The sequence below is a fragment of the Rhinopithecus roxellana genome, chromosome 1 (assembly GCF_007565055.1).
Source record: "Rhinopithecus roxellana isolate Shanxi Qingling chromosome 1, ASM756505v1, whole genome shotgun sequence".
Lineage (NCBI taxonomy): Eukaryota > Metazoa > Chordata > Mammalia > Primates > Cercopithecidae > Rhinopithecus > Rhinopithecus roxellana.
In genome coordinates, this window is record NC_044549.1 from 66,174,323 (window position 1) to 66,197,654 (window position 23,332).

The 23,332-nt window shown below is 36.8% G+C and overlaps 1 protein-coding gene across 3 annotated transcripts in view; it reads left to right on the forward strand.

Moving 5' to 3' along the window:
- CHL1 (cell adhesion molecule L1 like) overlaps positions 1 to 23,332 on the forward strand; it is a 212,121-nt gene that overhangs the window by 36,453 nt on the left and 152,336 nt on the right. For all 3 annotated transcript variants that reach the window (XM_030920582.1, XM_030920702.1, XM_030920639.1), the window contains exon 2: positions 13,468 to 13,547. The gene's annotated coding sequence lies outside the window, so the exon portion shown is untranslated. The remainder of the gene's footprint in view (positions 1 to 13,467; positions 13,548 to 23,332) is intronic.

Genomic DNA, 23,332 nt, shown 5'->3' on the forward strand with positions numbered 1-23,332 from the left:
GGCATAATCCTGGCTCATTGCAACTTCTACCTCCTGGGTTCAAGCAATTCTTCTGCCTCATCCTCCTGAGTAGCTGGGATTACAGGTGCCCACCACCACGCCCAGCTAATTTTTTGTATTTTTAGTAGAGACTGGGTTTCAACATGTTGGCTAGACTGGTCTCAAACTCCTGACCTCAGGTGATCCTCCCCCCTAGACCTCTCAAAGTGCTGGGATTATAGGAGTGAATTACTGCACCCGGCCTAGACCTTATTTCTTAATCTCTAAATGTGTTTGGTGTGACACTCAACTATATTTTCAGCTTACCTAGCCCAACATAAATTTTATTTTAATGAATGGTTTCCAATATTTTGATTCTCCTCATGTTAAAAATATCTCTGGATTTCCTTATTTTTGATTTATGTACTTATCAGTATTCGGCAGGAATGCAAGTCATGGCAACAACTGATGGTTGACCAGACGTTATGCTTAGAATTCATATATTCATCTCCTCAACTGAGAAGGTTTTGGTGTCTACCATTACTGACCTCACTGTGAGGAGGCACAGGAGAATCATGATCTCATTCTGTATATTGGCATGTCGTTACACATTATTAATTTAGTATTTTGAGTGACACAACTGTTTTTGTATATCAGTGTGTTTGTATACTGTCCCTGGAGCTCTTTGTACTGAGTTATTTTTATTTCATTTTTACTAACAATATTTTGGGAATTGTCATTGAATTTGTACCTTTTCTCCCTTGCACTTTACGATAATTAGCATATTGCTATAGTAAATTAGAAGTTTAATAATTAAGGTAATATTTAGATCCTGTCAATAACTATAGCCTACTTCATTTTTGGAACATCTTACTATGCCCCTTTGTAACAGTTTTAGGTTTTTTAAGAAGTCATTAGAGTCATTTATTTATGCTCTGCTGATTAGCTACTTATTTTCACAGTTTTACAAGTTAGATGTTTGTACTTAGATGTTTTTTCCAGATCGAAGTTTCTATTTGCTCATGAGTAGCTATAAAATAATAATTATCATTAGTTAGACATCTTCTGTGCTACACAGTTTGCCATTTATATATTCTCATTGCCACCCTGTGAGTGAAATGAATCAGGGGTTGTTAACTCCAGTTTTTAAAAAAAATGAAGAAAGAGACATTCAGGGAGGTTGTGGCATACTCAAGACTCAATGGCTAACTAGTAAGTGCCTGAGATGGTGCTGTTCTGTTCATTTAACTTTACATTTTAGTCTAGAATTTTCTCATTACTCCACTCCCTTCTCTACTCAAAGACCTTTTTCTAAAAGAAACCAAGGAACAGTTAAAATTTGTTCTCTAAGGTTAGGGCTGGACTCAAATCATTTCTGACAAAATCAGTTTGGTCCTTTCTTTCCTCCTTTTTTTTTTTTTTTTCTTTTTCTTTCTCTCATAATGAATCAAGACATCCAGCCTCCTTGAAACCTTGAAGATATCTGAGAATACAAAGATACCAAACTGGAGTTATCTTCCTGACACATAAATCTGATCTTGTCATTTCCTGCTACAAATCCACAATGGTCTTCTTTTACAAGATAAAGTTTAATTATCTGAGCATGACACCTAGGGCTCTTCACATTCTGTGCAATCCAACTTTTTAGCCTCATCTCTTTTTATTATCTATTGCTTGCCCTCATACACCTCATCTTCAGCCTCCCAAATTTCATATATCTTCTCAACAATGCCCTGCTCTTTAAGGCTTCTGAGTTGCCTCTCTTGCTCCTGTATACCAGCCCCCAACCCCAACAGGAATGCCATTCTTTCCGTTGTAGCTTACTAAACTGGGCTACTTACCTAATCAAATAACTATGTGGCTTTGGAGAAAATAGTGTTTTTATTTCTTAGCATGTTTATTTTGATGCAAAAAAAAAAAGTGTAACGCATGATCATTAGAAATATATCTATTAAATTAAGTCATCTTCAATCTCTCTTTACCACTTTCCTCCCATAATCAATGGTAGCAATTTGATATTTTTCTTTCCAATGTTATTTCTCCTGTAGACATTAATGCATAGTATTTTTTTGTATGAGCAAAATGAAGCTCACATCCTATATAAAATGTTGTAGTGCTTTATTTCACCTAATATTATACAAAGTCTCCGCATTCAATATTCTTTGAAAACACAACTTTTTAAAATTATAAACTTCTCTAATACATAACTATATTCTACATATTTAATTATTTCTCTATGATTGGGCACTTAGGTTGTTACCAAGATTTTATTGTTATAAATGACACTCAGTAAAGATTTTTCCATTGGTATTTGGGCATGTATTAATATGCTTAATTCAAACTTAGTTAGATTTCTAGATCTGTGCATACTGGCCACGTGAACATAAAAATCTATGTTAGGATATTTAAAAAAGTCAAAATGCTCATAATGTTATGTAGAGATAAACAGCATATGATTTTTACATGTGTAATATATTCATACACATATCTGTGTGTGTGTATATGTGTGTGTATATGAGTGTAGCTGTAGTACTGGTTGAATATTAATATATCAATTGGGGAAGGAAATACACTGAAATATTATTTCATAGATGATGTCCATTTTATTATGTATACATGTGTATATATATGTATATGTGTATGTATGTATACATATATATTTGTATTTTACCAAATATCTAGAGTAAGCATTTGTTACTTTTATGATAAAACAAAACTCCCACAATTATCCACCTTAACCAATTGCTGTCTCCTACAAATCCTTTCCAACCTGACTTCATGGGTAGAAAGCGAGTTTCTGCTGGTGAAAGAGTGAAACTACTTGAAAATTATTTATTGCCTCCCAAGGTTCACTGTAGCATGAGACCTTAGGTAGTTATCAAGACTAAAATACAAAGACAGCCCTGAAAATAGCTGGGGAGTGTGGACAAGTACTGAAAATTAGTGATATTTAAAGGAAAACAGAACGTTTAGCCCTTGGTTTACTTTGGGAGAGGATGGGATTCTGAGGCCCCCATGCTGGTGATGCAAGGATCTTAGAAGGTGGTCAGGGGTTGAAAGCCACTTGAGCAAATACTCAGTCCAAAGCAGCAGGTGTAATGGCTCAAGCAGGATACAGAGTAATATCCTGAGATTGTCTATGTTTAGATAAGTTTCTATTTTGGGGACACAGGGCTCCCCATTCATGGATGTGCCTTGAGTGTAGTGCCAGACACAGAATAGTCAAGTAATATGTTATTGGATGAATAAACAAAGACGCTTTGTACAATGCTCTGGGACAGAAAGGCTTCATAATAGTGATGTTAACATCTTTTCATACCTAAATGAGCCTAAAAGACTTCCAGGCAGTTTTCATATGTATTTCAATGTGACTTCATGATTTATAATTCTGCTTTCTAAACATTATTAAAAATATTTGTGTCACTCAGCTTGCAGCCATAAAGAACAAGAGTTTGCTTTAAAGGTGTACTGATGCTGTAGTAACACCTACGGCAATATTTAAGGTTATCAAAATTATAAAACTCCATCCTGGAGAAATGGTCATGTGACATTAGGCAATATGTAACATCTTTATGCCTTAGTTCAGTCATTGTTAAATGAGGACATTTTAAAAAAGCAAAACAGTATCTACCTCATGGTTTGTAAGGATAAAATGAGTTAATAAAATGTAAAGCACTTAGGACAGTGCCTGGCCTATAGTTAGCCCTGTATAAGTGTATCCCATTATCATTACCAAGGAAGCTTGACATTGGTATTAACTTGCCCACAATTAACTGGTTTGATCAGGTATTAGTTCAAGGTGATATTTGAGTCTACCATCACATACATTTTGGACTATATAGAAAAACATAGTGCTTCTCTATAAATGGTTTGCAGAATTACTACTGCAAATTTTAGTGGCCTTCTACTTCCAGGGGAGGCCATCTCCAATTGCATTAGAAAGTAATATAAAGTAGGAACTGGGTCCTCTTTGAGATCTAAAAGATTATCTATTTGATTTATTCTTAACTTAAAACATTGACATTTTTGCTTATTGCTTTCAAGACTGTTTCAAACATTTCTTTTGATACACTATCTTTGATAGTAGTGAGAAAACCAGAGATACCTCTACCATCATACTCCAAGGTGGGAAACAGAGGACTAGCACCTCCAGAAGAGGGCCTCTGGCCTCTGGCAGGTGGGGCTTTTAAGTTTCATGATTTGGTATTGGTGCCAGGATCTGAGTTTTGAGGTTTGACTATGCAACATGCTTAAAACACGGCCTCAAGGATTGTTTGGCTGCCTCAGCATTCATGGTGGGAAGACTAGTGAATGAATGGTAAGAGATTTGGACCTTGCATGGCAGCCTTTGGCCTCAGGCCCTGCTCCACCTGCTTGGTATTCTGCTATGATGAATTAGCTACAGCTGGTTTCCCAGGAGCTTTGTCATATCCACATTTGACTGCGGAAAAAAGAGGAGTTAATTAACTTTCCCAAAGTGACACAGCTAGTAAGTGGCAGAGCTTATTCATTCATTCAAGAAAATATTTATTGATGACCTGTTGTTTGCTACATGCTGGAGCTGGATCAAAACCCTCAAGTGTCTGAGTGTTATTGATATCATCAATCAGACCCAGGTCCTTCTGGGTCAGCTTTCTATAGGGAAGGGAAGTGGGGAAGTGTTCTTGAGAATGTGTCTTGGTTCCCCATGATGTTCTTGGACAGTAGTGATGAAATGCATATCCTCATTTCTATGAATAAACTGTGCCTGCACTGGCCAAAACTATGTCTCTCCTTTTTTGGAAGCTGTTTATTTCTTTAACATATATCATCTATTATAGTAATGTAATTCTATTGTGTATGATTTGCCCTAAGTTTATTTCTGGAGGATCACCTGTCTTCCAAGTTGTAATAGCCCAAGGTTATAGAAAACATAGTGATAGTCACGTTTTGTGTCCCTTAAGATTTTATTTCAGTCTATCGGTTCTGTGTATTCATCTTTCCACACTAAAGATTTCTAATGTTTTTAATCTTCCTCTGTGTGAGTCCCTTGGCCCCAGTCTCTTAAATAATATAGTGCCTTTCTCTGTACCTCCTTCAGTCTCATTATTATAGAGTTTAAAAAAAATCATAGACTTCTAAGGCAAAAAAAAAAAAAAAAAAAACTTGTAAATAGCATTCAGTTAAAATTCTCATGTTGTGCATAAGGATTCTGAGGCCCCAGTTAGTTAGGAAACACGTCATTAATAGGGAGTGTTACTGACATACCTAGGAATCAAACTTGTTAGGACCTCTGACTTGCCTTGAAATATTCTTTGCTGATATTGCTCTATTACGCTGTTAGCCTCTGATATGGTTTGGCTCTGTGTTCTCACCTAAATCTTATCTCAAATTGTAATCCTCATGTGTTGGGGGACGGACCTAGTGGGAGGTGATTGGATTATGGGGGTGGTTTCCCTCATGCTGTTCTCATGATAGTCAGTGAGGTATCACAAGATCTGATGGTTTAAAAGTGTGTGGAAGTTCCCCATTCACTCTCTGTCTCTGCTGCCACCATGCAAGACGTCCCTTGCTTCCCCTTCACCTTCTGCCATGATTGTAAGTTTCCTGAGGCTTCCCCAGCCATGAGGAACTGTGAGTCAATTAAACATCTTTTCTTTATAAATTACCCAATCTCAGGAAGTTCTTTGTAGCAGTGTGAAAACAGGCTAAATACAGCCTCCTTTAGACAGTTGAATATATCTTAAAAATAGTAAAAGACTGAGGTATAATCCGTTTGGATTCCTTTTCTTAAAGACGCTCAAGGTACTTGAGATGAGTGATGCAATAAGAAAGAGGTTCTACTGTAGATAACAGCACAGGCCTTGAGGTTACACAAATTAGGTTCACATCTTGGTGCTGACATTTATTCTCATTGTAACTTTGTAAATAATACCTAACTTATTTGAATTCATTTACTCTTCTGTAAGATTAAAGTTAGTGGTACCCAAATTAGAGGTACTTGTATTACATGAGATTATATCTAAATTGTTAAATATGATGTCTGACATATAATATGTCTTCAACTGATATTAGAAAAAAAATCACGTATGATGTTTAGTAGAGAGTCAGTATCTGTGATTTAGTAAAGAAATGCTAAAACTCGTGATCAGAAATAGGGGCTATTTCCATTTAGAATGGTCTTTCAGAAGTATTCTTAGAAAAAAATTGAACATCTTCACATTGCCTGTATAAGGTTTTGCTGATAAATAATTCCCAAAAGTAAACATTAACAGCTTATCATATTTTTTCTAGTTTTTACTTTATTGTACATTATTTTATGTTAGACATATTGAAGAATTTCTGTTTGTGTGTTCATTTTTGCAGTAATAGTAGCTTATAGCCTATGGAATATTATGTGCCTCATGTATCATTCTCCTTTTTAAAAGATATCGTCATTCAAATTTGTATTGAGCATTTTGGCACACATTTTGAAGGTCTGGGCCTGCACGATTTGAATGAAGAACTGATCCCTGTCAGATAAATGTTAGTTGATGACCAAAAAAAGGTGTTTTCCATCCCAGTTTCTTAAGAATATTGACCTAAATATTGACTAAAAGCTGAGGTGCTCACAGCCTTTTCTAGCAATTTAAAAAATCACTCAAAATCTCCAGTGTTTAAAGATCAATTGAGATCAGTTACATTTTAAAAGGAAAAAAATTTAAAAATAGCCAGTTTTGATCTCAAATGCACACACATATATGTAGAATAGGCATTTTTTGTCAATGTATGTGTATTAAGCAACCAATATTTGGCAATCTGACAGCCATTGTGCTTGAGTACTAGGAAGGCAAAAATTAATAAGATCATTTTCCCCCGACCTCGACTTAAGGAACTAAAAGTCTTGCATAAAACATTGTAAAGAAATGCTTTTCTGGCCAGGTGCAGTGGCTTACACCTATAATCCCAACACTTTGGGATCACCTGAGGTCAGGAGTTCAAGACCAGCCTAGCTAACATGGTGAAACCCCATCTCGACTGAAAATACAAACAAAATAGCTGGATGTGGTGGCGGGTGTCTGTAATCCCAGCTACTCTGGAGACTGAGGCAGGAGAATCGCTTGAACCCACGAGGCTGAGGTTGCAGTGAGCCAAAATCGCGCCTTTGCACTCTAGCTTGGGTGACAAGAACAAGACTTCTAAAAACAACAACAACAACAACAACAACAACAACAACAACAACAAACAAAACACTTTTCTTTTTTGTCTTGTGAGAATAAGGCATGTAGCTGCTCACACATGTGGCTTATACAGCAGCTGTCAAGGTTCATATGCTACCATGCAGGGTACTGTGTGATTTCCTCCTGATGGCTGAGTTGAGTGAGGACTTTCAAGTAGGGGGAACCTGGAGACTGATCTCAAGTGTCCCTCCCAGCTTCACTGGACATCATCAATCAGGACAATGATGTGGCTGCTGCTACTGCAGCTGCCCCTTGCTTTTCACAGAGCACCGGCTAGATCTCAGCCCTGTGCTAAGCAATTTTTGCATGTTAGTATTGTTCCTCCAAGCCATTCTGCAAAACAGATACTATTATCCCTTATTTACCAAGGAGACAATTGGAGATCTAAAGGTCTACATGATTAGCTTAAGATCACACAGCAAGTAAGTGCACACTTGCTGTATTTTCAGTCTCTCTGTCTCTTTTTTCTCTGCTGTAGCATCTCTTTTGACAGACACTGTGCTGGTAATGTGCTCCCTCCTGCTCTATGAAAGTGTGAAATTCATACCTGTGGCTGTAAGGTGAAGGAACTATGAATACTACTATTAATTGATATGTGCAGCTTTAATGCATTCATTCATTAATTCATCTAAACAGTATATATATACATTTTAAAATTATTTTTTCATAGGCTTTTGGGAAACAGGTGGTATTTGGTTGTGTAAGGTCTTTTATGCTGATTTGTGAGATTTTGATGCACCCATTACCTAAACAGTATACAATGAACCCAATTTGTAGTCTTTAATCTCTCACCCCCCTCCCACCCTTTCCCCAAGTCCCCAAAGTCCATGTATCATTCCTATGCCTTTGCATCCTCATAGCTTAGCTCCCACTTAAGAGTGAGAACATATGATTTTTGGTTTTCCATTTCTGAGTTACTTCACTTAGAGTAATAGTCTCCAGTTCCATCCAGGTTGCTGTGAATGCCGTTAATTTGTTCCTTTTTACTGGCTGAGTAGTATTCCGTCATATATATTTATCACAATTTCCTTATCCACTTGTTGATTGATGGGCATTTAGGCTGGTTCCACATTTTTGCAATTGCAAACTGTGCTGCTATAGACATGCATGTGCAAGTACCTTTTTCATGTAATGACTTCTTTTCCTCTGGGTAGATACCCAGTAGTGGGATTGCTGAATCAAATGGTAGAGCTACTTTTAGTTCTGTAAGGGATCTCCACGCTGTTTTCCACAGTGGTTGTGCTAGTTTACATTCCCACCAGCAGTGTAGAGGTGCTTCCCTTTTCATTACATCCACACCAACATCTACTATTTTTTTTCATTTTTTCATTACGGCCATTCTTGCAGGAGTAAGGTGGTATCGAGACGTAGTTTTGATTTGCATTTCCCTGATTATTAGTGATGTTGAGCACTTTTTTCATATGTTGTTGCCCATATGTATATCTTCTTTTGAGAATTGTCTATTCGTGTCCTTAGCTCACTTTATGATGGGATTGTTTGTTTTGTCCTGCTAATTTGTTTGAGTTACTTGTAGATTCTGGATATCAGTCCTTTGTCGGACATATAGATTGTGAAGATTTTCTCCCACTCTGTGGGTTGTCTATTTACTTTGCGGACTATTTATTTTGCTAAGCAAAAGCTCTTTAATTAAGTTCCACCTATTTATCTTTGTTTTTGTTGCATTTGCTTTTGGATTCTTGGTCATGAAGGCTTTGCCTAAGCCAATGTTTAGAAGAGTTTTTCTGATGTTATCTTCTAGAATTTTTATAGGATCAGGTCTTATATTTAAGTCCCTGATCCATCTCGAGTTGATTTTTGTATAAGGTAAGAGATGATAATCCAGTTTCATTCTCCTTCATGTGACTTGCCAATTATCCCAGCATCATTTGTCGAATAGGGTGTCCTTTCCCCACTTTATGTTTTTGTTTGCTTTGTCGAAGATCAGTTGGCTGTAAGTATTTGGGTTTATTTCTGGGTTCTCTATTCTGTTCCATTGGTCTATGTGCCTAGTTTTATATAAGTACCATGCTGTTTTGGTGATTATGGCCTTATCCAAAGAGTATATATTACATTTTATTATGGTGCCAGGCAGAGACATTGGTACAGTTAATATATGCCCTTATGGAACTCAAGATTTCTTATACAGAATAAGGAATAAAAATAAATAGGAATATTTATAGCTGTTAGGCCTTTAGTTAATTCTGTCTAGATGGAGTTTCAAATTACTTATGATTTGCTGTCAATTCAGTACATGTCCCGACCTGCGGGACAGTCGAACGGGCCCTGGAAGGGGGAGTGGGAATGGAGGAGACAAGAAAACACGAGAAATGGAGACAAGACAGTATCCTGATCAAGTCTCGTTTAATGGCGGCGGTGCAATGCCTTATATAGGCTGGCAGGGAAGAGGAAGGGCTCAGAGCAGGCGGGGAGGAGAATAATGAGAGACGTCACCAGGCGCATGCTCGGTAGACTTAGTCTTTCCCGGGCATGGGAGGTTATCTAAGCGCGGGCGGGAAAAGTTCGCGCGCACGTAAAGTTGATGATGAAGAACCAGGAAGTGCGCCATCTTGTCTCCACAATGCGGAGCTTAAGCAACAGAGGCCGTGGCAATTTCCGGGCCTCACGGCTCCGGACAAGTACATAAGGAGAAATTTACTTTATAAATAGCTTAGAAAGGAGTCATGTCGTAAAATGACATGTCTCAAAATGTCTCGTGAAGCCAACTTTTCTTCCAGCACGGCAAGAGATCACCATTTCTCTTGCTGAGCATCTAATGAAGTCATAGGTTTGCTGTAGAGGCTATGTTGTGTGAAAAGTACTACTTTCAAATATTTGATAACTTCAGAGTCACAACATGCTCATATTCAGAAAACATGTGACCCTGACTTCCACTGATCTGCAGCTCGCATATTACACCAGCCATGGGTAGGTTATTTGCTGAGTGTACCCTCATAACCCAGTTTTTACTGTATCTTGCTTTTGAGCAAGTACTATTTCTCCTTCCAGTACACTTCCTCTCTGTTTTGTTTGTTTGTTTGTTTGTTTTTTTACTTTGCCGCAAGTCAGTAGAGTTTAATTTAACTAGTTTATTGTGCATACACTATGTTTTCTTTCAGTCATACTTTTCAAATCTTAGTAACAAAGCAAACAACCAATAAGGACCCAAATGGTTGTTTTGCCTTAAATTACTTTCTTTTTAGTATTTTCTTTTTAATATTCTTCTCCATTCTTATTTTACATTCAGTGGGTATATTTATTTGTATCTCTTAAGTAAAAGAAACTAAGAGACTTTGAAAAAAACACACAACTTTTCACTAATAATAGAGAATAAGATGTTAGTATCTATGTCAATGGTGGTGAGGGAAAGGGTAAACACTTTCTAGAGTAAATAAATTCAAAGGATTGTACGTCATGTTAATATAAAAAAATTAGAAAGATGTTTTCTTAGATTATAGTAGTGTATTGTGTATATACCCTTATCTAATAATGTTTGAGCCTATCCCTCCACTATGTGTATATCCTAAATTGTACAGAGACACTAGTATGCTAAAATTTATCATAAGAAAACGGTAAAAGGAAATGTTTAAAAATGAGATGAAAATCATAAGTACGTGTGTATGTGTGTATATATATATGTATATATGTTTCAATATTTCTTGTTGCATTCTAAAGATGGTCTGTGTACGTCTTTCCAGAGATCATGCACCTACAACATGAAGGAATGAAAGAAAACCTAATAATACAGAGACTGGCCAGGCACAGTAACTCACGCCTGTTGCAATCCCAGCACTTTGGGAGGCTGAGTGGGGTGGATCCTGAGCTCAAGATATTGAGACCATCCTGGCTAACATGGTTAAACCCCGTCTCTACTAAAAATACAAAAAATTATCCAGGCGTGGTGGCAGGTACCTGTAGTCCAGCTACTTGGGAGGCTGAGTCAAGAGAATGGTATGAACCAGGGAGGTGGAGCTTGCAGTGAGCCAAGATCACGCCACTGCACTCCAGCTTGGATGACAGAGCGAGACTCCATCTCAAAAAAAAAAAAAAAAAAAATAAAATAAAATAAAATAAAATAAAATAATACAGAGATAATTCTTCATTTACAGTAAACACTAAGAACACACACACACACACACACACACACACACACAGAGAGAGAGATTAGATTAGTAACAAAGAACTTACATACATGATTAATGTGAGTGCCTTCTGAACCAAAGTTGAAGGAAGCAGATGAGAGCTCTGTGGGTGTAGGCTGCTGCTGTGAGCATACAAATAAGTTTGATTATAGCTACAGTTTCCATGCCTAATACCAAACAACTGCCTTGAAATTCCTAAGTGAGAGTGTGGTGGGTAATTCAGCACAAGTACTGATCTCTGTTGTCATGAGTGTCCTTAACAGCCGTAAGAAATGGGGACCCATTGGGAAGAGCCGCCTGATGTGGCTTCTTGACATGATGGATTTTGAAGAGATGTCTTAGATCTAATGTTAGAACAATAACAGTAGTACCGTGGCTGTAGGAGAACCTGAATGCATGACATTCTTTATCACTGAGATAAAGAACATTCTAGATTAAGTCATTTAATGTTCACCTCAGCAAATGGAACAGCAGGGTCAGCAAATCTCATTTTGAATCAACATATGCAAACATTGCATTATTTCTTTTCCCCACTGAGAGACTGTTGTAACACACACAGGATGCTGCACACAACAAAGTGGGAGCCAGGTTCTGTATTATTCTACTTAGGTAAACTTCTATTAGCCTGCAGAAGTCAGTGAACACAATTATATTAAAACAATGTGTACCATGGACTCATTGGTTAGAAGCCATATTAAACGCAGTTTCGTGCATGGTTAGTCATCCATAAACATTTCTGTTTATAATAATAATGGTGTCAGAAGTAGGCCTTATGGGGCTGAAATGAGGTTACTAAACGAAAGTATTAAGGGCAGAGTCTGTGCAGTGTGTCACTTGGTCAACTGGAAAGCAGTGACGACTTTTCTTATACTTGCCAGGGTGGAATTCTTCTCAGTGTATTGGTGTGAGGTTGTCTCCGGAGGCATTGCAATCTGTTTATAACTTCTTGGCAACAGCTTTTGGAATAAGGCCAAAGAGATTGTCAAATAATACACAGAGTGGAAATGAGTTGCTTGAATTTTTCAGCTGTCTTCCTTTTCTTAGGGCCAAAGATGTAGTTTTTATAAATCTCCTTAATCCGTAACTTCTACCAGAATGAGTCAGAATTATTACATGGAATTTAGCTCTTCTAAATGATGTTCAGTCATTAAATTATGACAGCTGGTATGCAAAAAAAAAAAAAAAAAAAAAAAAAGTTGACTTATTCCGATTGTTCTGATGCCTAATAGAAAATCTAGTTTTTAAAAAGCGTGTTCGTGGGATGGCATTCAAAAACAAGCTTAAGCAATCTTTTTGAGATTGGGAGCCAATCCTTGAGACACCTGGGAATGAACAGTAAGAGGATTGGATATATTGGTTGAATCAGTCCCCTTATTTCACATGTTGTTGTTTTAAGAGATAGGCGGCGCGGGCTGCGTGGCAGCTGTAATCCCAGCCGTTGGAGCGAGCGGTGACACGAGTCGGAGATCGAGCCCGCTGGATAACACGGTGAAGACCCCGCTACAAAATAAAAAAAGACCGGGCGCGGTGGCGGCGCCTGTAGTCCACTCTCAGTGCGGGAGAAGGCGGAAACGGGAGGCGGATCTTGCAGTGAGCGAGATCGCTTCCGCCTGGGCGACACAGCAGACTCCGTCTCATAAAAAAAAAAAAAAAAAGAGATAGGCGGCTGGCAACCAGGGTGAGATCTCTAGTTGAAGCTATGTCCTTTTCGAGGTTTTGACCTGACAACTCTCATTAGTCTATACATTTGATTTGACAGATCACAAGACAGAGATGCAAGTAGCTATTGTGCCACACAGGTCAGGAGAACTGCTTTGTAGAAATACTTACAATTGTGGTCTGTTGCAAAATACGTGAATTCATGAGAGAAGACACATCGATAATGTTTTCAATAAGAAGTGTAATTATGTGGCTGCCTTTTGCATGCCTGCCCTCTCTGCTTATTTGTTCCTTGATAGAAATTCACAGGACCCGTTTTTTGGCAACACAGTAATACTATTGCTTAGGTATTTGAGTGGAAATTTTGAGGGGTGTGGGGAGAAAGAAAAATTAAATCTGTTTTTTTAAAGAGAAAATGTAAAAATTAATTTAAAAGTGACTCCTTAAATGACAATTATTTCCAAAATTACAACTTTCTAATCTATCCCTAGGTGCTGTAAACTGCAAACCATAATCCTGTCTTCATACTGCAAACAAATCACAGTGGAACTAAGGGGAACTTAATTTACTGGTAAGAGTATTTTCCTTAATCGGTTGTTTTACGCATTTTTGATTGTATTTAATTATTGCAGTACACAGTGCAGGAGTCACACAGAATAAAGATAAGGAGACATTGCAGAACTTACGTCTTCACTACAGTCTTAGTGTAGATATGGACCAGATATATCATACGGTGAAGGTTTTTTTGTTTTTTGAGTTCCATTAAATTGCTGGCTTGTTTTTGAAAGAGCAAAACCCTTACATTAAAGTCATTTTTCTTGTTGGCTGACCTGTTAGCATAGTCGAAAGTGGAGTATTTATAATATTTATCAAAATGTAATTTTTAATAGAAAAATAGTCTCGTCACTGGGATTTGAGAAGGTTGACTTCTAAGGAGGCTTGAAGTTTCAATGAGAAAACCTGTATTTTCAGGGGGTAAACAGAGCTTATGCTTCATAGTCTGAACGACTTTCAGCTTCAGTCACTGTTCCTTGAATTTGAATCCATTTGAAATCTGACCTGACTCCTTGATTGGAGTTTTTTCAAATTCTTTGTGCAACACTAACCTGAATTATAACTAATTTCAAAGAGTTTGGAACAATGAGAAAAGTCCACGTTGGAGGGAGGGCCAAACACACAGTGATGTAGTTCTAGTTAAGCTATTTAGCTATTTTTATGATCCATATTATAAACCACAAAACTGGAATAATAGTTGTAACCGCCTACAGGTGCAGCTTAAATTAGATTATTATGATAATGCATATTAGCACTGGGTTTGGGGTTTGGTCCATACCATTGTGTTTGGTTCAGTAAGTGCCAATAATTAGTATCACAACTAGTTTTTGAAGACAAAATGATGGGAGGTAAAACAAAAATGAGTAGTAATTTTTTTATCAAAGATGAAAGAGTGATTTTTCTTACTTTCTCAAGAGCACATTATGTCACCAAGAGAATATGCACTCCAGAAGAATTAAGATGTTACTTGGTGCATGAACAATTTTTTTCTATGCATTTGTTGCAAATGAGACCTTAATACGAATATAAAATAATGAAGACAATGTGGAAAGAGATAGAGCATCTTGACTTCATGAGTCGTTGTTAGCATACCTGGTTCCTGGTAACCCCCAGCGGCCTTCTAAATGAATGGAGGCTATACCAAGAATCAGTCTATGAGGAAATTGTGTGCTTTGAAAAACATTTGCTCTCTTCTCTCATCCACTGGAGTGGTTTGGTCTCCACTATTTTTAGATCTTCGCTTTGGGACTTTCCCCAAGAGGGGTTCTCCACACAGACTTTCTCACCACAGGGGTTCTTCAAGTCTCTTATAACATTAAAAATGGTTTGAAGTATATTCTAATATCCTTAGAGAAAACTCTTCCCAAAATCTGATTAATCAGTTCCTTTGATGATGATTGTATGGGATACATTTATTCCATTAAAACCCTTTTATGATTTCACTTTATATGAATTTCTAGTTCATAAGAAACATAGGTAAATCTTCTGAGATAGTAATGAACAAAATATAATACCCAGGGTATTAAATTTTAAAAAAGAGATTTTCATACTACCATGAGGAACCGTAATTGTGGTTGTGTCATGATGATATATTAATAATTGTGTCTCTTGACATCATGAAAATGGATGGTAGCCTGCAAAACACCCTTCTTGCTCATAGCCCTGCATTCTTTCCTGTATTTTATTGAATTATGTTTATTTCTTGTGTTCCTCTTGGTGATTGATGAAATCATTATTTAATTCAATAAAATAAGTTCCCTTATTATCAGTTTTCATTGTGCTAGGGAAATCAGTTATCAGGTTTCAGGAAGGGTTTGTGGAATCACAGTCATAAAACACCCACACCCACACCCACACATGAACAGGCATTTACCTAATCTTCAATTTTCTTTTGAGAATCTCTCGTTCAGGAAATTTCCTCCCACAATACCCAGCCTCTCAAGAATTTAAAAACAATGGAGTAAAATACTCTTCAAGCTCTGATTAGATTACAATATATGAATGCTAAATTTGTTTTTATGTGTTTCAACACCCAAATTTATCTGAACTTAGGGCAAAATAAGCAGTTTAACTGTTAGAAATCTTATGAGATTGAGTTTGTGCCTATCAGATGAATACAGATTTATATATACATTTCAATTATTGCTCTACCTATGTAAAATTTATTCAAAGGTGACGTTATCCATGCATCTTAACAGAAGGCTTAAATAGTTGAATGTCAGAGACTACATTTTTGCTGCAGAAGATCATGATAAAACATGTGCTGAGACTGCTTGATGGTACTTATCTCTACATACTGCATCTCATACTGATTTATGGATTTGGATGGCTTATTTTATGTCAAAGACATAAAGAGAGTAGAGAAGAGAGAATAGTATTTTCATTTAAGTCTTAGTTAAGTTCTATTCTATGAGACGCTATAGCTGCCTTCTCTTGGTGGTCTGTGAAGTTTTTATAAAGATATTGATTATTTTCCAGTGACACACAAATCTACTGTCAGAGACCACTCAAATGCTTAATTACACCAGGGTTTGGCTCCTATACCCTGAGGAGGACACGATTAACCAAATCCTCCTTTTTAAACGTTCTCAGGACAATGAGCTGCACATTCTGTACAAATGCAGTTTGCTTGACTAATTTTACCTCTGCCTCATTCCAGCTCTGTTTACATGCTTCATGCTCAGTTGAAATTAATTATTTACACAATGGTCTCGTGAACATATCTTTGAGGGCAAGTTAAATTTTTATTTGCATCATTACCTGTGAGAACACAACCTGGGGCTTATTAGATGCTTTGTAAGTGTAGAGATAGGGAGAAAGAGGAAGAAAGAGAGGAAGAGAAGGAGGGAAAGATTTTCCTGATAGATCACTTCTTAGACACTTTCTGTGCTGAGAAGTTCTGAGATTGCCTCTCTGGATCCTGTTATCTTGGCAGTCTTGCTAAGAGTTTCCATTAACACTTAAACACTGGTTACTGATGAGTCTTAATGTTCCCTTAACTAGCAGATCTCTGATGGCCCCACCTAGCAAGTGGGACCCTGGTCAAGAAGTTCACCTCTGTTAAATAAATACGCATAGATTTTCAACATCCCTTCAGATGCATTCAGAGATGATAAAAGATTCCACTGGATGCTAGAACATTGTGCCTAAATAATCAAAGTTGTATGCTCCTCAACAATGATGCTAACCCATATCCTTTTTTTTTCTTTCCCCTGATGTGAGGATATGAGTGCATCCGAACTAGTTCCATGCCCTTGTCCCAGAATTAATCATTCCTATCCATATTTGATGTCTATACCTTTTAAATATTTATGGGCTGTTATGTTCCTTTATTGTTGTTCACCCACTCTGGGGACAGTCAGAAGCCTCACATTTCTTCCTTAGCCAAACACCCCATTCCCTTCCTCCTCTCTCGGCTGTTCTTTGGATTACCTCCAAATTGCATACATAATTTTGGTATTGAGGTGCCAAAAATACATTTGTTTCAACTGGAGTCTTATTGAAGTTGCTTTTACTCAAATCACGTACACAAATAAATGTAATTTCCAAGGCATGAAAATTCAGTAAGTTCTCCAAAGGGAAGCTGAGGTATACAAATATTTCATTATAATGCTACAGGTAGATTTTAAGTCACTGGGAAAATTACATCTCAAAATCAAAAGATTATAGAATGAGCACTATATGGAGAATTACATTTTAAAGCATAGGCCTGTGATCATTTTGCAGGTTTTTGTTGTTACTGTCAGCCTATTGGTTTTTATTAATAATTTTATTGAGGTATAACTGATACACAAAGGACATATTTAATATGTACAATTTGATGAGTTTGGACATTTCCAAAGACTCATGAGACTGTCACTGCAATGAAGGTAATACATGTATTTATTACTTCTAAAAGTTTCCTCTGTCCCTCTTTGTTTTTGTTTGTAAGGTTTTAATAGGCTCAAGCTCAGTCTTCATAGCCTTTCTTTAAGTTAATTTTTTTCTTTCTTTGCAAATTTAGAAGGCAGATTCATTTCATCAAAAGAAAACAGTTGCTCAGTTGCTATTGCATTGCAGATAAAAGACTGACCATAATGACCATTAAATTATTAAAGAATAAAAGATACTGAAACTCAGCAAAACTTGGGTGATCCTCTTTAATAAGCAGACACTTTTAATCTTATATTGACATTTAAAAGGACTGTTCAAGTAGCAACATGACAGACTGCACATATAAAACAGTCCATGAAAATATGTAGCACAACCAAACAAATAACTTAGAGCAAAATCCAATGAAAGGAGAAAATTGTGTTTCCTTAAGAAAATGCTACTTTTGCCCTAAGGCAATTCTTGTTGGAGAAAAATACCGTGTAGAACATTGACACAAATCACAGACATCTCTTCTAAACAGTGGATTTTATTGGACTGCACACGTGTGCAGATATTTAAGGCCTTGGAAAGGAAGCAAACCAGTGAAATATATCACTATTATCACCAACACAACTGCAGAGGGCAAAGAGCAGACACATCTCAGATCCTAGTGATGAAGCAGGGAATTAAAAAGTAAATCAGAGCCTCTGATCAAAGGCTAATTTAGTCTGTCATAATTGATTTGCAGTGGAAGGAAGCCTCATGCACAAAGATCAAAGATTAGTGACTTCACATTTACCACAACATCCCCACCCTAAAGAAGGGAAAAAAATTAGAGAGAAGAAAGGGGAAAAAAGAAGAAGAAACATATCAAAGCTCACTAAGAACCCTGTGCAATATAATCTACCTTTCTTAAGGATAGCATGCATTATTAGAAAAATGAAAATGAATTTTATTATGGCATGTTTGAGTTCTACCTTTGAAAGAGTGAGAAACTGGCACTATTGGCTTAAGTAACTTATTTGCAAACAGACATTATTAGGCAGGGCCTTTTGCTGCAGTTGCTTCTCTTTTATTTGTAGCCCTTCAAATGCATACATTAAGATTCTCTTCACAACTGCAAACAGCAGGTAAATAATTGTGTATTTGAGAGACTGTTGCCTATTGAATTTAAGTTGGTCACAAACTTCAGTCCATGCTAACATACTAATTGTTAACTTCCTGTTAACCAGTTTTATCAAGCCTTATGTAATTTTTGTTGTTTCAGTACATATTGTGAGTGTAGCCGGCTCCCTAGCTGTGTATGAATATTATATGGGGAGGAAAAGTCCTGTTTCTCTATTCTTTTAGAATCTGTACCTGGGGCCTGTGAATTAAACTAACAAAAGATAGACTGATAGGAGAAAAAAAGCATACTTTTTTTTTTGAGACAAGTCTCACTCTGTCACCCAGGTTGGAGTGTAGCGGTGCAATCATAGCTCATTGCAGCCTTGATGTCCCAGGCTCAGATGATTCTCTTGCCTCAGCCTCTTGAGCAGCTGGGACTACAGGCATGCATCACCATACCTGGCTAAGTTTTTATATCCATAGAGATGGGGTCACACTATGTTGCCCAGGCTGGTCTTGAAATCCTGAGCACAAGCAATTCTCCTGCCTCAGCCTCCCAAATTGCTAGGATTACAAGCCACAAATTTTATTTGATGTTAGTAATTTAATTTTTACATGCAGAGAGGATATCATAGTAAATAAGTGAAAACTCAGAAAAGCAATTAGACCAGGTTTGTATACCATTTTAACTAAGGGTGATAAATTGTGCAGAAGTGACAAGACAAAGGAAAAGAGATTTAGCCTTCTAGGAGCAGTTAATAGTGGGAAGTTAAGTATATGGGCAAAACTAGTGCAAGATTAGGGTTATTTTTAGTAAGATTTGTCTGTGCAGATCCATCTCAGTACTGAGTTTCTATCTCCAGTGATAGTGGTTGTCCTCCTGGTACAGCAGTGGGAGGGGGGAAGACCCTCACAAAAGGAAATGCATGTCCTCCTTTTAGGCATATAGTGGGGAGGCAAAGAGCTCTTTCAGTATTTGCTGTTCCTGACTGCCTTCAGCTCAAAGTAAACCTTATGCCAAAGTGGCGTATTTTGGGGTGACATATTCTGATCTCTTTCAGTTCCTATACATTATATTTTCCTGTGATTATGCTTTGTGTGTGTGTGTATATATATATATATATATATATATATTTTTTTTTTTTTTTTTTTTTTTTTTTGAGATGGAGTCTGGCTCTGTCGCCCAGGCTGGAGTGCAGTGGCCGGATCTCAGCTCACTGCAAGCTCCACCTCCCGGGTTTATGCCATTCTCCTGCCTCAGCCTCCCGAGTAGCTGGGACTACAGGCGCCCGCCACCTCGCCCGGCTAGTTTTTTGTATTTTTTAGTAGAGACGGGGTTTCACCGTGTTAGTCAGGATGGTCTCGATCTCCTGACCTCGTGATCCACCCCTCTCAACCTCCCAAAGTGCTGGGACTACAGGCTTGAGCCACCGCGCCCGGCCGCTTTGTATATTTATGACATTTTAAACCTGTGCCATGTGTAAAATGACAGTGAAAATGAAAGTAATCGTCTCATTAAATGTTTCTCTAGTTGTCTAATTATAGGGTGCCTTATTGTTTCGTAGGAATTAAGCATTTTCAAAGGCATTTATTTAACAATTGTTTTTGTGTGGCTGTTAAGAGCCACAGGGCTGAAGAGACAGTAGCAAACAAAGAGAGACACAGTTCTTAACCTCATGAAGCTTATAATCTTATAAAGGCAGACATGTTATTGAAGTTATAATGCAAACAAATGTAAAATTGCTGCTCTAATAAGTGCTAGAACATGGTGATTTGACCTGTGGTGGTCAGAGAAGGCTTCTCTGAGCAACAAATGCCTGATCAGAGATGAGAAGTAAACTAAACCAGAAAGTAACACTAGAAGGATCCATTTGATTGGGAACTTTAGTAGAATGCTTTCATTTTTCTTGAAATAGATGTGGAATCCATCTGTGCTGGGGAGGTGAAAAATTAGTCCACCTATCAGGCAGAGGACAGACAGTGCTGTAGATAATTTACTGAGAATGGATTTTAGGTCCAGAAAAATCTGAGTTCCAACTTTAACTCAGTAACTTTTCGGTTGAAGTTTTGGACAAACTAGTCAACCTCTCTGAACCTGAGGCTGCTAATCTGTAAAGTGGGCTCATAATCCTTATCTCAGATAATCATCTCAAGTAATGTTTGTTATCAATGTCATCATCATAGGGTTGATTTGCAAAGTCATTTTAGGCAAATCATTTTATCTCTTTGAGTTTCAACTTCACACTTCTTTAAAATGAGGTAAAATGAGGGATGTTGGATTAAATGCTTTCAAGATTTCTTCCAGCTCTACATTTCCACGATTTTCCAAGCAAATGTAAAGCTGGAAATTTCAGTCTAGATATCATGGGAAGCCTATGTCCTGGAAAGTTAGAAAAAGTGTTGTGTTTGGAAAATAGACTTTTTAAAAGAGGCATAATTCCACCCTTTAGCAATTTTACTTATATTTCTTTAATCCACACTTAGAAGTTTCTATTATCTTAGATTAAATTTTATAGCACATATTTCTTCTGCTAAAAAGCCTTTACAGTGTTTCAGTGGGAAGTTTAATTTCCCATTATGGTTGGTTTCTCAAATCATTCTATTTGTAACTGTCACATTTTTACAGTCCTGTTTAAAACAAATTCAGTTTTTCAACCAAATATAGCAAGCTGAGTTGGAAATTGAAATCCAAGGACTGCAAAATCAAATGATAATAAACCAACCATAAGGTTAAACTTTCCAACAACCACAATCTTAGAGACCACCAGAAAATTGTGTTGCTTGTTTCTTATAATATATAAAATAATATTTTGAAGATTCTTGTGACTGAAGTAAAATTTTATTACATTTCTAAATCTAGAAAAGGAAAACTATTTTTAACACCTTGTTACTTATTTAAACATAAAAATATTTAGTTTGATTGGAGCCTCTTCTTGACTCTATTTATGTTTTATTTAAATTACTATTGCTTTAGCTATACAAAGCCTGCTTTTGATTATATTTATGGTAAACATTTAATCTTTCTTTATAGAGCCACAGATTTAAGAAAGCATCCAGATACATATATATATATTATATATATATATTTCTATTTTGGTATTTTACAACCTCACTCTTATGTTTTGTATAATAAGTACTCTTAAGTGCTTTCATATTTATCTTCATTTTTACCTTAGGAAACACACATTAAACATATTAAATAGGCAGCCCAGGTGCTATTGTCCTTAGGTTACAGGTTAGAAAACTGGGCCATTGACTTATTCAAGTTTGATTGTATATTTATCGAGTGAAAATTAGATCTCATATCTCATATCTTCTAACTTCTTATTTTGCATTGCCTTACTGATTTTCCAAGGTAAGGCAGAACCTACCCAACCAAATGAAAGAGTACTGACATGAATTAAATCTAGTTAAATGCCTCATGGTCCGATTGTCGTCAATGATTATAGCATTCAATGGTATTTTATTTTGATTTACCCTTCCGTTTGTTTCTTATAATACTTCCCATTTTGTTAGCCTATGTATAGATATGCTTTTCATTAGTGAATGTCCAATTATCATGCTTTCATTTTGGGTGGAAGACTGATTAGCATGGATTAATTAAAGTAATTAAATAATTATAGTTACTGTAATATAACCGTATAGAAATCAACATAGCATGGTCTAATTATCTAGTAGTTAGGAACATGTGCTTTGGAGAGGTGATTTAAGTGGGCTTGAATTTGACCTTCCATACTTACTAATAATGTGTGCTTTTGCAAGTTACTTAATCTTTATGAGCCTTAATTTCTCATCAGTAAAGAGGAGATAGTAGTACTTACAAAGTTTATTTTTAATAGACACATTTCTATAATTGTACTACATTTTATACATGGTAAAAGCTCAATATTATTATTAACAATACTTTTATTACCCTAGCCATGGCCGTGACATATCTCACTATGAACCAGTTATGTTCCCTTAGCACCATAGTTGTAGAGGATGGGGCAGTTAATGTAAGTTAGGTTGTTTAGAGTTCTTCCCTAAGGATTTATTGAATTGATGCGGAAGTAACAGAGCTGGTATCAGATAATTATACCAGTACATAAGCAAGAAAGAAACAAGAATAAGCAGAGGTGTTTGGGTTTCTGGATCCAGGGGTCCCTGTAGCTGGGTCCTTCTCCACCTTTTCTGTAGTTTTTGCATGTGGGTCAATACAGTTCCATAACTTAAGTTAGTTTAGTTTGATTTGGGTTCCTGTGACCCACTAATGTAATCCAACAATAAAACATCTTAAAAGACACATTTCTTTGTTCTTCAAGTTAACACGTATTACTCACAACAGTATCTTACTACTTATTTATTTATATGTTTATTTTCTTTCTCCCAATTACTAAAATGTAAGCTCTATTTGAACAAAAACTTGCAGCATTCTTTCTTCAGCTATTAGAAAACCTCTACCACCTACTAGGTTCTCAGTAAATATTGGGCAATAAATGGATAAAAAGAGAAAGGAAGTAACACTTTTCTAAAAGTGCTCCTGAATTAAAATTGCATCTGTATTCTTTCCTGAATAGACTGGAAAAGGACACAAATTTAATATTTATTGAGAACTTACACTGAGCTAGTCATCATGTTAGATATAATATACCTTTTGAACTTGATGGTACTATCTCTATTTTACAAATGCACAAATGGAGGTACAATGAGCTAAAGTCAAATTGGTGACCTCCTGGTTCTCTGCTCAGACCGACCTTTGAGAACCAGATGCTTCCCCAGCTGCTGGGATGTGTCCAGTAGCTCGCACTTACATGTCAGCCCCATTTTAGGGATTGCCTCAGTGGAAGAGAGTACTCCTTTGTA